This window comes from Pleurodeles waltl, chromosome 1_2, assembly GCF_031143425.1.
Source record: "Pleurodeles waltl isolate 20211129_DDA chromosome 1_2, aPleWal1.hap1.20221129, whole genome shotgun sequence".
NCBI classification, from domain to species: Eukaryota; Metazoa; Chordata; class Amphibia; order Caudata; family Salamandridae; genus Pleurodeles; species Pleurodeles waltl.
This window is the reverse complement of record NC_090437.1, coordinates 1,038,492,056-1,038,507,722: the sequence shown is the minus strand read 5'-3', so window position 1 is coordinate 1,038,507,722 and position 15,667 is coordinate 1,038,492,056. Positions and strand designations below refer to the sequence as shown.

The 15,667-nt window shown below is 42.5% G+C and overlaps 1 protein-coding gene across 1 annotated transcript in view; it reads right to left on the bottom strand.

The window, feature by feature from the left end:
* ARAP2 (ArfGAP with RhoGAP domain, ankyrin repeat and PH domain 2) overlaps positions 1-8,973 on the bottom strand; it is a 1,093,539-nt gene extending 1,084,566 nt beyond the window's left edge. The window contains exon 1 of the mRNA XM_069202133.1: positions 8,753-8,973. The gene's annotated coding sequence lies outside the window, so the exon portion shown is untranslated. The remainder of the gene's footprint in view (positions 1-8,752) is intronic.
* Positions 8,974-15,667: the final 6,694 nt, after the last annotated feature.

The window sequence follows — 15,667 nt, the reverse complement described above, 5'->3', positions numbered from 1 at the left end:
TGCAGCAACAGTTCTTCTGGGGCAAGGTTGGCAAACAGCACAATAACATTGTACCCGATAACGTCTTGCAGCTCATGACTAGAGCTACACAAGGAGTCCAGTGAACCTTCATAATCAGGATTAACAGTGGTTTTGGTCCCTGAATGCATGTAGCTACTTCTGGGTGTTTCACATGCCGGGATCATGTTGGGCTTCTGCGCCTGGACAGCCTCTCCTCCTGCAGAGCATGGCTCTCTTCTTCCTTCTCTAATCAGACACAAGGAGACTCAGAACTCTAAGCAGACCCACAACTTCTCCAGCAAGTTGAAGACTTCAGGCCATCTCAACTCACTTTTGGGAGAGTGACTGCAATACAGACAGCTGCCCTGATTGTGTACCAGTTGTTCAAGTACTCTGCACAGCACTCCCTTACTTGGTCAAAAAGAAGTTCGAACTGAACAAAGTGGGGTGGTTTGGATCCTATTTTTAAACTAATTTCTTGTTGCTTCTCATACAAAGCCTTTGAGAAAGTTGATAGACCTCACAGCAGGTAGCAATGAGGCTGACTTCTATCAAAAAACAAGAGCACACTGAAGTATGAGATCCCTGCATCTGGCTGTCATAGCCTTCCTGGAGCAATAGGAAGGCTGATGAGCAAAATCACTTAGAATAACAGAAATTGCAGTCCCAGTTCTCACCTCTATCAAAAACTAGATGGCAGTGCTCAGGAACAACAAATGGCAGCCATTTGCTAATAGGATCCTCACTGACTAAAAGGTAGCCCTAACCCTGTACCCCTTTCACTTCAGTCTCTCAATCACAGAAATGCATTCAATGCACGTCCACTGCCAGGGGAAGCTTCATCCTTTCTTCTTTTTGAGCTATGGTAAACCAGAGACCATTGACAACAGATCCACTGGTGCTCACCTCACACACACACAGCGTCTTGCTCACATACATGCACAGCACATTAAGTGCACATACCACCACTCACCACACACACACACACACATAATGCCAATACAAAGTCCGATGTTTCACATTAAAGCAAAACTTTACCTGAATTAAGTAATGACTATGTGATCTCATCTGACACAGCGAAAAAGGTATGGTCATCCTAAAAATTTACAAAAACATGACAAACTGCCACCATTAATTTATTTGACAAACCCAGGGCATGGAAGTAGCCATATGCTGACTATAAGTAACAATTTGTGTGCCCCTCCAGGTCATGCAAGAGGTTTGAACCTCGCATTAGCAAAGACAGGCCTAGGCCCTTACACACACTACATTAGCAGGATGTCCAGGCCAAATAAAAAGGCAGGATACTGGGTTCACATTCAGTCAGGCACTCAGAGCACTGGTATAAACCAGTTTATCATGGAGGTGATATTTCTATCCAAATATACAGCATTTTCATAAGATTGTCTTAAAGTAAAGGTGGGAATGAACACAAGCTTGTTTTGGTAATTTGGGTCAAACTACAATCGAGTTCTCAGGTCAGGTATATTGTTTGTCATTGCTGTTGAACACAATGACAGTTGAATACTTGATTCCAGTTCCACGTTTCAACACTTTGAAATTGCTGTGTTAGCAGGGGGACCACGATCCTGGGCAGAGCAGCGTAATCAACCAGATCAGATTCTTATAGGGAGTTCGACCTATATCAAATTACAAGGTAATACTGGTAGTAGGTTTCTGGCCTTGGAGGGTGGATCACTCACAAACAATGAGGAATGTGGCAATGAACAACAGAATTGAAGATTACCAGAAGAGTCAAGCAGAGGGTGGGGCATGGGAGTAGGGATATTCACAGCTAAGAAATGGTGGAAGGGGGTGTAGACAATTATTTTTATCAGAATGAGCCATGGAGGTGGGTGCAGCCAGTTCCTCATGACACTCTATGGTTGCACAATTTTGAGACTGTTTGCCTTTTACTTTTCAGCTGAACTTTCCTTGGTCACAGGAAACCAGTGCAATAGTTTGGTAGTGAGCTAGTGTTTCTCAGCAACCACTTCCTAGCTATGAATCAAATGTGATTCTTTAATATGGCTGCTCTGATATAGTCTTAAATAAAGAAACACCAGATCTATTTTAATGACTGCTACAACACAATGCCAACTGTCTGTATTTAGTAGCTATAACTATTGCTCTTGATGGCTCTATTTTTGTGAGAAGAAAGATTGCCAAAAAAGCAATCTGCGAGCTATTTATCAAAATATGCTCCGATTATATGGAATGAGAAACCATCTATAGTATGAGAAAAGGGGTGAAGATGCAACTCAGCGTTTTGGCATGTCTTTACTTTCTCTAGAGTAATAGCAAACAGGTGGCTAGACCTGGTCCAAAGTCTAACTAGAGACCCACCGCTTTCTATGTAAGCACCTGCATGAGGAGACAGTGACTATAATCTAGACTAATTTTGGCCTGCGAGACGGTTTAGGGCCCTTATCATCTCTGGTCTCTTAAGAATATTATAATCATGAATACCCACTCAGACTATAGGAAGCCTTTACATGGAAGGACTAACCCTCAGATTTTGTACCAAATTTTCGTTCGAATCGTATCACTAACTGTAAAGAAGGCCTTAAGTCCACTTTGTAAAGGGTAATTTGGTATTTTAAGTATATTACGCAAATCGACGCGAAACTAACTTTTGGAATCTATTCTCTACATTTTATAGCTGCCAGTAAGAGTTAAACACCCTTCACATTCCTGTCTACAGCAGTCCGAAAAAACACAGTCGTAATCAGTAAGAGGAAAATGTTATGTTAACAGAGGTTTGTATAGTGGGCACTCACTGTTCTGCTGCACTGACAGGCATCAATCACCATTAAAACTGCCAAATTATCCAAGTAATATACATGATCTGGAGAAAGGGAATGACATTCACTATAAAACTTACAATATTCAATGAAGAAGGTCACTCTAAAGTATGTGGAATGCAATTGGTAATAATTTGTTTTCTTTATTGTTTACGATCATTGATTGCTTACATGAAACTGTGAAAAGCGAGCCCTTAAGACTGAAATGTCTGTATACATCTGGAAAAGCTTAATCAGTCAAAAGTTATCAAAATACAACCACACGTTTAACAGGCAACTGAGACTAGCAAAACCCCTTTCAGAACGCCTGCTCCAATTCCTTGCACCTGATATGTATTTATAATTTTATGGTACGATTAAGCGCTCACCATACACGACTATGTTGCTGTGCATCCCTCCCACTATTATGCCCGAGCAGACTTTTTTTTTATAACCTGTACTTGCTTTGCGTTAAATAAGCGCAACAGTTTTTCGACCTCTGATGGGTGATTGACTTGCACAGATACAATATGCATAAAAGACAACAAAACTATTGGAATTACCTCAAAGTATTAAATTGTCCCCATTGGTATCAGTCCGGGTCAACCTCTGCTATATAAGTAAGCAACAGGGAAAAAAATCGCTTCATACTGCTTTCAACAAACTAAATGAGTTATGAATCACCTACGACAAATCTTTTGTCACTAAGTGAATGCTATGCAAGAGCAGCTGCGGGGATATTTATGGCATTAGAATCAGGTTCAATTATAAGTTATGCTCTCAATAATGCATCCAACCATAAGCTATGCCGATGGTAGATCAGTCCTATCCCATCGAAGATCTCCAACAGATAGTGGTGGAATACTAACACATGCACAGATGAACACTGATACCCTGGCAGTACACAGAACCTGGCAATAATGGGATAGGTAACACATGACATAAACTAACAGGAAAGTCATGGCAACCATCAACAGGTCCACGTCTCAGCAACTACCATGCAACCATACAATCAGTAACTACACAGTTAAGATCAACATTGACCAAAACAATGGCTCTGCATGAAACCTAATCTAACCCTGGCCACTAAATAAACAAGAAAACACCCTCCTCCGTTGTGCAGATGCACCACCTAAGCAAATAAAGCAGCAACACTTAGGGCCAGATGTAGGAAGCTCTTTGCATGTCGCAAACAGAGAATTTTGCACATCACGATGCACAAACCCAGTTTACCGAATTGCAAAACAGGTATGCGACTCGCAATTAGGAAGGGATGTTCCCTTCCTAATTGCGACTCGCAGTGCAATGTAGGATTGGTTTGTGACCGTGAACGCGGTCGCAAACCAATCGCAGTTAGCACCCATTTCATTCGCAATGTTGTGAATGTCAATATAAACATTTTTTCAGAGCAGGCAGTGGTCCATAGGACCACTGCCTGCTCTGACAAAATTAAACGAAAACGTTTCATTTTTTGTTTTTGTAATGCATCTCGTTTTCCTTTAAGGAAAACGGGCTGCATTACTAAAAAAACAAAAAAATGCTTTATTAAAAAGCAGTCACAGACATGGTGGTCTGCTGTCCACAGCAGGCCACCATACCTGTGAGGGCGCCATTCGCAAGGGGGTCGCAAATTGTGACCCACCTCATGATTATTCATCAGGTGGGCATTTGCAAGCCCCTTACGAATCGCAGATGGTGCCAAGGACACCAACCTACATTCCAATTTGCGACTCGCAATTTGCAAGTCGCAAATTGGAACCTACCTACATGTGGCCCTTAATGTCATCTGCTACCTAACATTACCATCCACTGATGCCCCCAGATACGTTAAAGAGGCACAAAATAAAAACACATGATTGGCCATCACCACTTGAGTATTCACAAATAAAGTCATAGCTGTATTTTACAAATAGATATGAGAAATAGTGACACTTTGCACGTTAAGACAAAATAGCCAAGGGTGATAACATTAAATTGAATTGAACTATTACTTATAGAGCGCATTACCACTCCCAAAGGAGCATCTTTGTGCTATACGGAAGCCCACACCACTCACACATGTACAAGATCAGAAGTCAGATAGGCATCTCCTTCATAGTATAAGAGAGTAACATAATGTATCGGGGTTGAAAAAAAATATATATGTCTTTAACTGTTTTCTAAAGGTAGCTTTGTAATCAGTAAATCTTAATGAGATGGGAAGATGGTTCCAGGCCTTAGTGCCGAATACCACAAAGGGTTTAACATCAAGGGAAATTTCTTGCAACAGTACTTATTCAACACCCACTGAGCCAAGTGTGGAATTTGTAATTCAATCTGAAAGACACTTTACCCAATAGAACAATATTGAAGGTGAAATCAGGAGTTACAACATACAACATCCACAGTCACACCCACACTGCATTATTGTCCAATGGCTCCACCTTGCAAACATAGCCATGACGAAGAAGATCTTACAGCTGCACCAAAAGGTATTTTTTTTTTTTTTTACATATGGGAAACTCAAAACTAACCAAGACAGTGTCACTGTGCAGAGGAGTTCAAATAGTAATATTAAAAGAGTTCAAATCAGCCACGTTCTGAGATGTTTGTGGAATATCAGACCATGGTTAATTTCTCGTAGATACTCTGGGAGAAAAATCCACAATGTGATTGGTAGCCTCTTCAGAACCAACGCAGTGTGATGTAACTTGATATAGGGCCTTGTGTAACAGCTTCTCATCCGAACCGATGCAGTCCAATGCAACGCTTCCTCCACATCACGGATATACGGTACAATTCTCAGTGGGACTAACCGGGTCCCTCTAGATGACCCACACCCCATCATTGTCAGCTTGAACTTGTGACTCTGTCCCAGTTCGGCACAACCAGATAACCACAGTTGGTGCTTTTCGGCGCTATGCTTATCCTAAAACTTTGAAATTACATATCTCCGGTTCTACTGATTGGATTTTTGTTCTTTTGGATTCAAATAATGTATCAAAGTATACTCTAGTTTTCAAAATAGCTGTGGGATTTCTCTTGTGTTTTCACTTTATTGCTGTTTGAATGCTGCATAAATACTTTACACAACACCTCTAAGTTAGGTCTGACTGTACTTGTGCCAAGCTACCAGAGGGTTAAGTACAGATCATGTTAATGACTGTTTATAGTTTACCCAGACATGGCTTGTGGCTGTTGCTTGAGAAGGGCTCTCACCCCTCATAACCAACAACCCAGTTACTCACTGATACCACTTTGTTCAGATGAGCTCCTCCAGATCAAGAAATATCCCTGTCACTTGTGGAGTCTTCTGTATCTCCATAAGTTCTCCTGTCATCATCAATCTATCCATGGAGCCGCTTGATCCTCTACTTACAGGTAACAGCATGAAGATTAACCAATATGCACAATAAACAACTGTTAGTCTCCTCTGCTGCAGACATCCAACTTTCAACACTGCCGCCACATCACCGAGACCAGGATGTCCAGCTCCTACTTGAAGCTCAATCCCTCTAAGATATAATTATTGTTATTTGCCAAGTACAGTAAACAACATACAGCATAAAACTGGCCAGTCACATTAACCTTTACGGCTTCAATCCCCAAAATTCATTGAATGCCAAGTCACTTTGATTCAGCTTGGCAACCAACCTCACTCTCAAGGTAAAAAGGCGGAGCTCTCTCTTTCAAAGAAATAACTTCAGAACTGCTGTTCAAGTCTGCTAACTCTTGCATCTTGATGGTGGCCCTACTCCATGGCCTCCCTGATGTCACATTGGAACTTTACATGCTGCAGCACATCTCATCTGAAAAAACACAATGCCATCACCCCAATCTGATGGTACACCATTTGCTCCACTTGCCAGCATGCACCACGGGCAAAAGCAGCTACAATGACTACCAGTACCACCACATGTCTTGCAGACAAACTCAATATCTCTGGTGGATCTTGGTGGATCCTCAGTCAGGACACCATCAGTCTGCAACCGCAGACTATGAAATGCAAAAAAACAGGCCTTTTCCTTTCGTTCTGTGCACCCAGAATCCCTTCATCATCCCTGTATCCATCAAGGTCGCCCCAATTCTGCTCCAATTTAGGATAGAGTTGAAGACTTACCTCTTAGAAGAACACTACATCATGATGCATTAACCATCCTCAACCTAGCTGCACTTCTCTTAAATCACGGACTATATGCTTGTCTTTGACCATGTACAGTACTCCACTGTCTTTTGGCTAGGTTCGTCCAGTAAAAATAGCATATAAAAACAGACATACATACATAAACAGTGGTGGTATAAAAGATCTAATTGTTAAAGGAACGGAATACTTCAAAAGTCTACTTGTCCTGTGTAAAACATCTACTTTTCCCTTTTGGCACCATGCAGTGAAGTGTAAGATTATAGCCATGTTCTCTATATACCAGAGCTCTAATAATAGCCCTCTTCGATTAAGTTAGGGATCAAATTATATCAGGGTTTGGATTCCTTTTCTACAAATCTACATGCAGGAGCCAAAAGTAGGCTGAAAGTGGCAGCATATGGATTGGAATGCGCTGTATGTCTGTGCAAACTGACATGTTTAGAGTATTCACCAACTCCCCACCAATCCTTTGTCACAATGAAAAAGGTTGGAACATTCCTCTAGCTAAAACTTTTTCTAGGGATGTCTACAATGTTGACTATAATTGTTCTACAATCATTCACCAAATTTGATCTATTTCTATCATTAGCATGACATTAAACAGGTTTTACTGAATGGTGCCTCAGAGAAACGCCATTTAAAGTTGCACAATAGTTTAGCTAAACTTTTTGTTTCCAATTAACACTTTTTGTGTACATTTCATTTTAAAAGCAAAAAATCCCCAATCTTGAATGTATTTGCATATAAATAGGGAGTATTCTGTGAGAAATAACAGCAGCCTCAAATTGTTATATTTTGCAAAAGTGTGTACACAGTTTAATGCTGGGACCACTGTAAGTGTTGCAAGCTGAGCTCAGTGAATTTCCTTAGAGAGTGCAGTTCAATTGTAAAGGCTCTGCATTAATGAATCACATCAAGAAATGTAAGTAACACACTTATGGACAAAAGCTTTGCCTTATTAGCAGGCTAGTCTCCTCAACCCATGCTGTGGCATTGTAAACAGGCAGATAAAGTGTCCGAGTTGCGGAGGGTTGGACATGCTTGTCCGTAGAATAAAATATACTGAACAATTGTATTTCGTCACCCCAAACAATATGTAAAGAGGGTAAATGATGTGTGTCACACACATGATTAAAAGGTAAAAGCAGTGTATTCAATCAACTTCTTATTATGTAAAACACAACAAAAATTATGATCTGTTCGCTCCCGGGTTTACCCCAGTGCAGATACAATTAGTTTCATACCATATCAAACAGCAATTATAATTTAATGGCTGTGCACTTATTCCTTTGTAACAGAATAAAAAACTTTCGTTGATAATCATTCACTTAAAGATTGGCATGTGTGCTGCATCTCATATACTGTATTTTCAGATGTGTACATGTTTATGTTAAAAAAAATACAATTATCAGAGACGTGTAAAATGTGGGAAACAATGTATCCCACTGAACAAAGATCTTAATGCAGTAAACTTAATGTTTAACCACAATGCAAAGAACCCTTGGACTCTGCTAAAAAGTTCGTATAAGTGCTGGTTGTAAATGTGAAAGAAAACCACCGCTCCCAAAAGTGCTTAAGACTTCCGCCCACTTAGTTTCCCTTTGCACAAACATGTCTGAATTCCTCTGCCGATCAGTCACTCGCTCACCTGGCCATTACCTTCCAGGAGCTCCCCAGGTGCGATTCATAGCACGGAAACGGGCACAGACAGACAGAACAACGACCATGCAGTAGCCATAATTCTATAACATATCAAATGATCTGAAGGCAAAATGCTTTCCTTCATAAGCGCCAACAAAGGCCTGAAGCAGCTAAAATGCAAGGCGCTACGTGCCTTATTACTTACAGTCACTTTCCAAAGCCGAGTCGCAGAGGTTCAACTTCCATAATCAAGTGTTCCCATCATGGGGGGGTTAAAGCTTAAGCCAAACTCAGACCCCTCCACGGATCACTGCATCCGAAGCTGCAGGCACTGCAGGGTTAACTCTGCCTTACGGTTTCATTTGCAGGTGCTGCGCCCGCAGCCGAGGGCAGGATGAACAACTGCGTGAAAGTAGAAGGGCACGACTAAAGGAAATGCAGAGCGGGTCACGTGGCCCTTAGGCATGACACTTAAAGGTGCAGGACCGGCCGCCAACAAAATACCACAATAACTTTTTTTGGCGCATTGGCCAAACGAAGCAACAAGCTCCGAAAGAACATCACAATTTTCTTCCTGTTTTATATGTGAAGCCGGGCGCCTGATCGTGGTATGCTAATTCGTGTAAGCTGTGTACTCTATATGGTTGTCAGGGTTTGTCACTGGAATCTATAAAGGTGTGTTTGACATCGAGCCACTCCCCGACATTATTTACAAAATACATAATTTGCATCTCCATCACAGAAGTCACAGTGTTTATTTTTTTAATTAAATCAAGGAAGAGTAAGTTGTATTTGGCGCCCCAACGGTGGTCCCAAGAGAGATCATTTCCAATAATGATTTCTTTCTTGCCATGCTTTTTTGTTCAAAAGTGTTCTTTCGCCAGTAAGTGGAGGTAACCAGTGCCTTGTGGAAGGTTAGGAAAAAGTAACAGAAAGACAATTGTGGAAATCAAAGTGAAAATGACCTTCTCATCAGACTGGTTGTAGAGCATTACCCACGGGCTATAACCGAGCTGGCACTACAACTAAAAAGGAATACTTCATGTCCGAATTGCAGATGCTTATATTTCATACTAAGTCTTATTCTTCATGTCAGTGAGCTAGTGGCCACCAGCCAAAATTGAAAATGTGGTACCTTCTAATGATCTCCCGGACGTCTTCGCCAAAAACATTGAAGCTCCGCAAGGGTGCGTATCCTCTTCTGCTCCAGTGCCTCTCCCTCCAACACCCCACTGTCATACCCTCTTTCAACATACACCAGTTACAGTGTAGGAAGGTGAGAGAAATGGTAATGGCATTCAAGAAATGATCCCCATACTGGCACATATGTTCCACCCAAGTTGTCATGTGAGCCTACAAGCACTATTGCCACTTATCATTGCCTAGAAGCCAGCCATGCTGCTGGTTTATTTATTGCACTGAACTCTCTACAACCAGTCATTTCAAACATATTCCTAGTCTCCTCACTGTTAGAAATTGGGTTGTTGATTGACTGGGGCATAAACCCGTTGACAAGCAGCAACCACAGTCCTAGTCAGGGTAGGGATCAGGCAAACCCTAAATTTACCTGTGCTCACCCGCCGGTAGCTTGCAGAGAGTAGTTTGGCTTAACTTAAAGTCAATGTGTAAAGTATTTGTGCAACACTTCAAAGAGTAAAACAGTAAAAAGACTAAACAAAAAGATTCAACACCAGGTTAGAAAAATAGAAATCAATTTGATTAAAAAAAACAAGACCAAAATGGCAAAAAAGTTGAACTTGAGCTATGAAACTGTAAAATAGCGCTTAGAAGCAATAAGCCACAACTGGGGATATCGTGGTGAGCAGGTCGCAATCAATCAATCAGGATTTATAAAGACCAGCTAATCACTTGTTAAGGTATCCCATTGCTTGCAGGTCCCAGAAGCTTATTTGAACAGCCATGTCTTGAGGGCCATTCAGAATTCCACAAGTGAGGTGATGGTCCGGAGATGCATGGGGAGGCTGTTGCAGGTTTTTGCTGCAATGTGAGAGAAGGTGCGTCCTCCACTTATGGTTCAGTAGATGCAGGGAGTATGGGCAAGGTAAAGAGAGGCAGAGCGTAGTTTTCTCGAAGGTTAGTGGGAGTTCAGGCAGTGGTTAATGTATGCTGGTCCTTGGTTGTGTAGAATCCAATGTTGAAGATGTGGTGCGGGCATGGGTCTGTGGGAGCTTTCAAGTGAATGAATTTCATGATGGAGCTAATGTCCTGGGTGAGAGGATGTTCCCGTGGTAAGGGTGTGGTTCGTGTCAGTTATGGTGGTGGCCTATCTGTCGAGGAAGACCGTTGGTGTGTGTTGGGGTTTGAAGTTTCTGTATATGGTTGCATGCAATTTTGCTGTGGAAGAAGTGGGTGAGGTTGTTGCACAGCTTCTGTGAGGGTGTGAGGTTGTTTTCGCTGGCATTAGGGTTGGAGAATTCCTTAACGATGTTCAAAAGCTCCTTGGTGTTGTTCGCACTGGCTTCAATGCTTGTGGCAAGGGCTGTCTTCTTTGTAGGTAGTGGTAGGTCTTGAAGGCTGCCCTGTCAGAGGTGTCCTTGCTGGCACGTCATCTCCTCTCCAGTCGTTTGATGTCTTGTTTCACTGTTCTGAGTTGTTGGGTGCATCAGCTGGCCTTTTTGGAGGATTTTCTCTTGATGTTGCTGTTGATGGGATTAATGTTGTTGGTGCTATTGTTGATCCAGGCATTGACGGTTTTCACTCCCTGTTCAAGGTTAGTGGTGGCAACGGGGGTTGGAGGTGTTGAGGACATCTGCCCAGCTGCCTCTGAGATTTTGTTCCACCTCTGGTGGAGGGGCTCTGGTCATCTTGGGGAGAAAGGTACATGAGCTGGAGATGAAGAAAGGGATGATGGAGTGATTAGTCTATGTGAGGTCTCTGACATGGCTGTATTTGACACAGTTGCTTGAGGTGAAAATGGGGTCTAGTGTGTGTCCTATGAGGTGTATAGTGTCTTAGACAATCTGGGTCAATTTGAGGCTGGTTATACAGTCTAGGTGTGCAGTGTTGTTGTCGCTGGAATCATCAATGTGGAAATATAGGTCACTGAGGAAGACGTAGTCCTTGGAGTCTAAGGTTCGGGGTGCAAAGAAGTCTGCAATGGTTTTGCAGAAGCTGGAGCGTGGGCCTGGGGGGCAGTATGGGAGAGTGCCTCTGATGGTTGTTTTTTCATTCATGTGGAGCTTGAAGTTGAGATGTTCCATGGGGGTGGTGATGTTGTCAGTGGTGGTGGTTCACTGAATGGTCTCTTTGTGGATGATGGCTATTCCTCCTGGTGAGTGATTTTATATCTGTCCGGGATTGCTGCGGCAATATCTGCTGCAGATGTGGGGATGAGCCAGGTCTCGGTGAGGAAGACAATATAGAGTACGAGGGTGGCACTAAGGTCCCATGATTCGGTGGAATGTTTGTACATGCGACAAAGTCAATAGTTCAGGCTGACTACGATGGAGCGTGGGCCGGCTACAGAGACTATGTAAATCCTGATTACGGAGCATCAGTTCTGAACCACGCAGTAGAGGGGATGCATTACATTTCTCACCCCAACAGCGGTGATCTGTTGCCTCTGAGATGTAGCAGGGTTAAGGTGCTAGTTCCTGCTGCGTTGACGTTGAGAATCCAGATTCCAGGGCATAAATGCAAAGACCTGTGTCGAGGATGCGTTGTGCAGTCACAGCAATGCCTCAGTTCCGATGAGGACAGAGGCTGTTATGTGAAGATTTGGCATTGTTGTTGAGGCTGCCATCAATGAGAATGCAAGGACCTTACAACGGGAAAAGCGTCACTGTGGGGGTTCAAAAGGCAATGCACTGGTTCTGTTCCACGCAACAGAGGTGATGCATTGATTCTGCTCCCGCAGCAGAAAATACATTGGTTCTGCTGAATCAAACACCTTACGCCCACTTCCATGAAACAAGAACTGGGGTGGCACCACTTGGCATGGTAGACTCACAGATGGCAGAGTCAAGGTGCAGAAGCAGGGTGGCTGAAAGTATTTTATATCCCTAAGACTTCAGATCAGGAGGCCAGCCAGCTAGCCCCTGGAGTCAATCTGGGTTCAACTGTTGCAGGTCCAGTCCTTCATACCTAGGCAGGGGAATAGCAGACAGCAGGACAGCACAGCAAGGCAGGAGGTCACCAAAGCATCAGTCCAGCAGAGTGGCAGTCCTTCAACAGCACTGCAGTCTTTCTTCTTGGCAGAGCATTCATAGTTCCAGAAGTGTACTGAGTTGGTGGTGTCAGAGGTCCAATACCAGTTGGGCCTTTGAAGTGGGCGAGACTTCAAAGACAGGCCTTTGAAGTAAACAGAGGCCTGCTCTTCCTGCCCTATCGCCAGACTCACTAGAGGGGTTTCTGCAGCCATTCATGTGGAGACAGGACACAGCCTATTCAGGTGTAAGTGAGGCTATAGCCAGCTTCTCCTTCCCAACCTGCAGGATGGCCCATGAAGGTCCATCAAGTCACTCCTAACCTCTCATTGTGTGTGGCTGTCCAGGGGCAATGCACGAAGCCCAACTGTTACCCACCCCAGACAAGTGATCATAGAACAGCAGCAGGCACCAAATCTCTAAAGTTGGAAATTGCCAACTTTCTAAAAGTGGCTTATTCAGAATTGCAATTTAAAATCTGAATTCATCCATAAGCTGTGATTTTAAATTGTGATTCCAGAGACAACACATTTGAAAATGTTATCTCTTCCAGATTCTGAATTACACTTCTAAGATGTAATAAGGTAATCCTAATGTTGTCCTATAAGAGATATAGGCCTTGCTGTAGTGAAAAAACAACTTTTAGGAGTTTTTCACTACCAGGACATGTAAAACTTAAAAGTACATGTCTTGCTTTTTAAGTTTATGGCACCCTGCCCTCTGGGTTATCAAGATCCTATTTTATGTATAAAAAGGGAAGGTTTGGCCTGGCAAAAGTGTTGCTTTTCCAGGTAGACATGGCAGTGTAAAACGGCACATACATGTTCTGCACTGGCAGGCCTGAGATATAGTTAAAGGGCTACTCAAATGGGTGGCACAATCGGTGCTGCAGGCCCACAAGTAGTTTTTAGTTTATGCACCCAGGTCACTAGTAATGCATTCTGTTATGATTCATACGTACATTAAATATACCAAATGGGGATAAATCAATGTTACCATGTTTAGGAAAGAGAGAATGAGCACTTGAGCACTGGTTAGCAGTGATAAAGTACACAGAGTCATAAAGCCAGCAAAAATGAGATCAGAAATGTGGAGGAGGTATGCAAAAAGTTCGGGAGCCCTAAGGCTATCAGGTCTACCATTCACCCCATAGGTACTCATAGGTACTCTCGTAACTATCTTGTCTCCCTGTGGTTTAGATTTGTGCCTTTACCAGATGAGTTAGTCTTCACTTTCCTATCCCTAGAACTCTTCACTCAGCAAACATCCTCTCATCCACCTACTCACGCCTCAAGTCAGAATTCACTTTAATTAACCCACACTCCCATATCAGTCATGCTTCACAGATTTATGACTTAATATAAAAAATATAAGCTTTATATTCTCTTTGTAACACAATAATTCCTAAATCTTTTTAAAGCCAGGTCTTTTACATCCTTAGTTGAAGCCACAGCCACCTCCTTTAAATATTATTGTGCAGACAGAGATGGCAATAAACAGGTTTGTGTCATTATTGTTTTTAGAAAGACCCAGGGATTTATTGTGCTTCCGTCTTCATTTTCCAGTACCTGAATTCAAAGAGCTGATTCATCCAATTAATTTGAAAATGGCAAAGGAATTATAAGATAAGCAAGTTGGGGAATGTTTACATAGTTAGAAAGGCTACTAAAAGACATGTGGATTTTAAGTTTAAGGTCATATTTACTACAGAATCAACAATACTAGTAGGATTGGTCCTATGCATACAATCTACTGGGTTTCAGTCCCAGATGCAGACGAGCTAGAAAAAATGTGTGTTAGGAGAGAAAATTCCCCCCGCATATTGCACAGTCATGCCTCCTGCCCTGCATGCCTGATCTGTGAGTATCTGTTATCCTGGTTTATGGTTTATGGCCCCAGCATCACACTAATCCAGTGTGTGTGCACAGGCCTAGGTTTGTCCTTGACTAACCTGAGGTTCAGGACTTGTCCTGGATCTGGAGGGGGGCACTAATGGAACCAGTCATGGAAACAGCTATAGTACTGTCCTTATCAGAGGTTTCATGTGTGTAGTGCTGATGAGGCAGCATACCAAGTTTTGCAGTGTTAAACACAAAACACAACACAACAGGAATTCTAACATGCACTTAAATGAAAGGTAGCAAGCAGTACAGCAAATAAATAACAATTGGCTTTTCAATTAACAAGAGTTCTTGCTGAAAAGAAGTCTGTTGGAGACTAATGCTAAAATACATCACAGTTGGTACATTATTTTATATATATATATATATAACATATTTTAAGTCAAATGCCCCCAAAGCAGAAATGCACGCACATTCTGTTACTTGAAAAAACAAAAAACAAAATCAATGATATTCCTTCATCATAATACCACAACGCGTTTTGGACTACACGGCCTTCCTCATTGGGTCAGGCACCTCAACACAATAGCTCGATGTCCCTGTTTTATATCGTACTGACCTGAGTGGGCCTCTAAGTGAGTCACAATCAAAGTGCATGCTGGTACGAGCAGTTTATGCCTCCACATTTCTACGCTTAGTAGAGGTTGATGTGCCGCATTTTGTAGATTTGTTTCATATTAATTCCTACCAGAGCGTTCCATACCCAACACATCATTGGTAAGCCAAGTCAGACCCACATTTCTCACTGTGGTGGTGTAGTCCCCCCGGCAGGGCCGCCGGATCATTATTATAATCCAAATTGCTCAGAATCAGTGACGCACTCACATTGCGGTATGTCATTTAATGTCCTTGTAACCTTTGTTTTTTTCGGTGAATTACTATGCTTTTTTTAGCAGGCACAGATGAAAATATAAGCAGTGCCGTGCATGACCTTTGGCTGTCAGTGACAGGGGGTTGGCCAGACCCTGTGGCCAACCTTCCTGCATGGACCCAAGCTGTGTACAACCTTTGGCCGTGCGCAGCATGAGGTTGGATGTAGTGGTCGATTTTTTT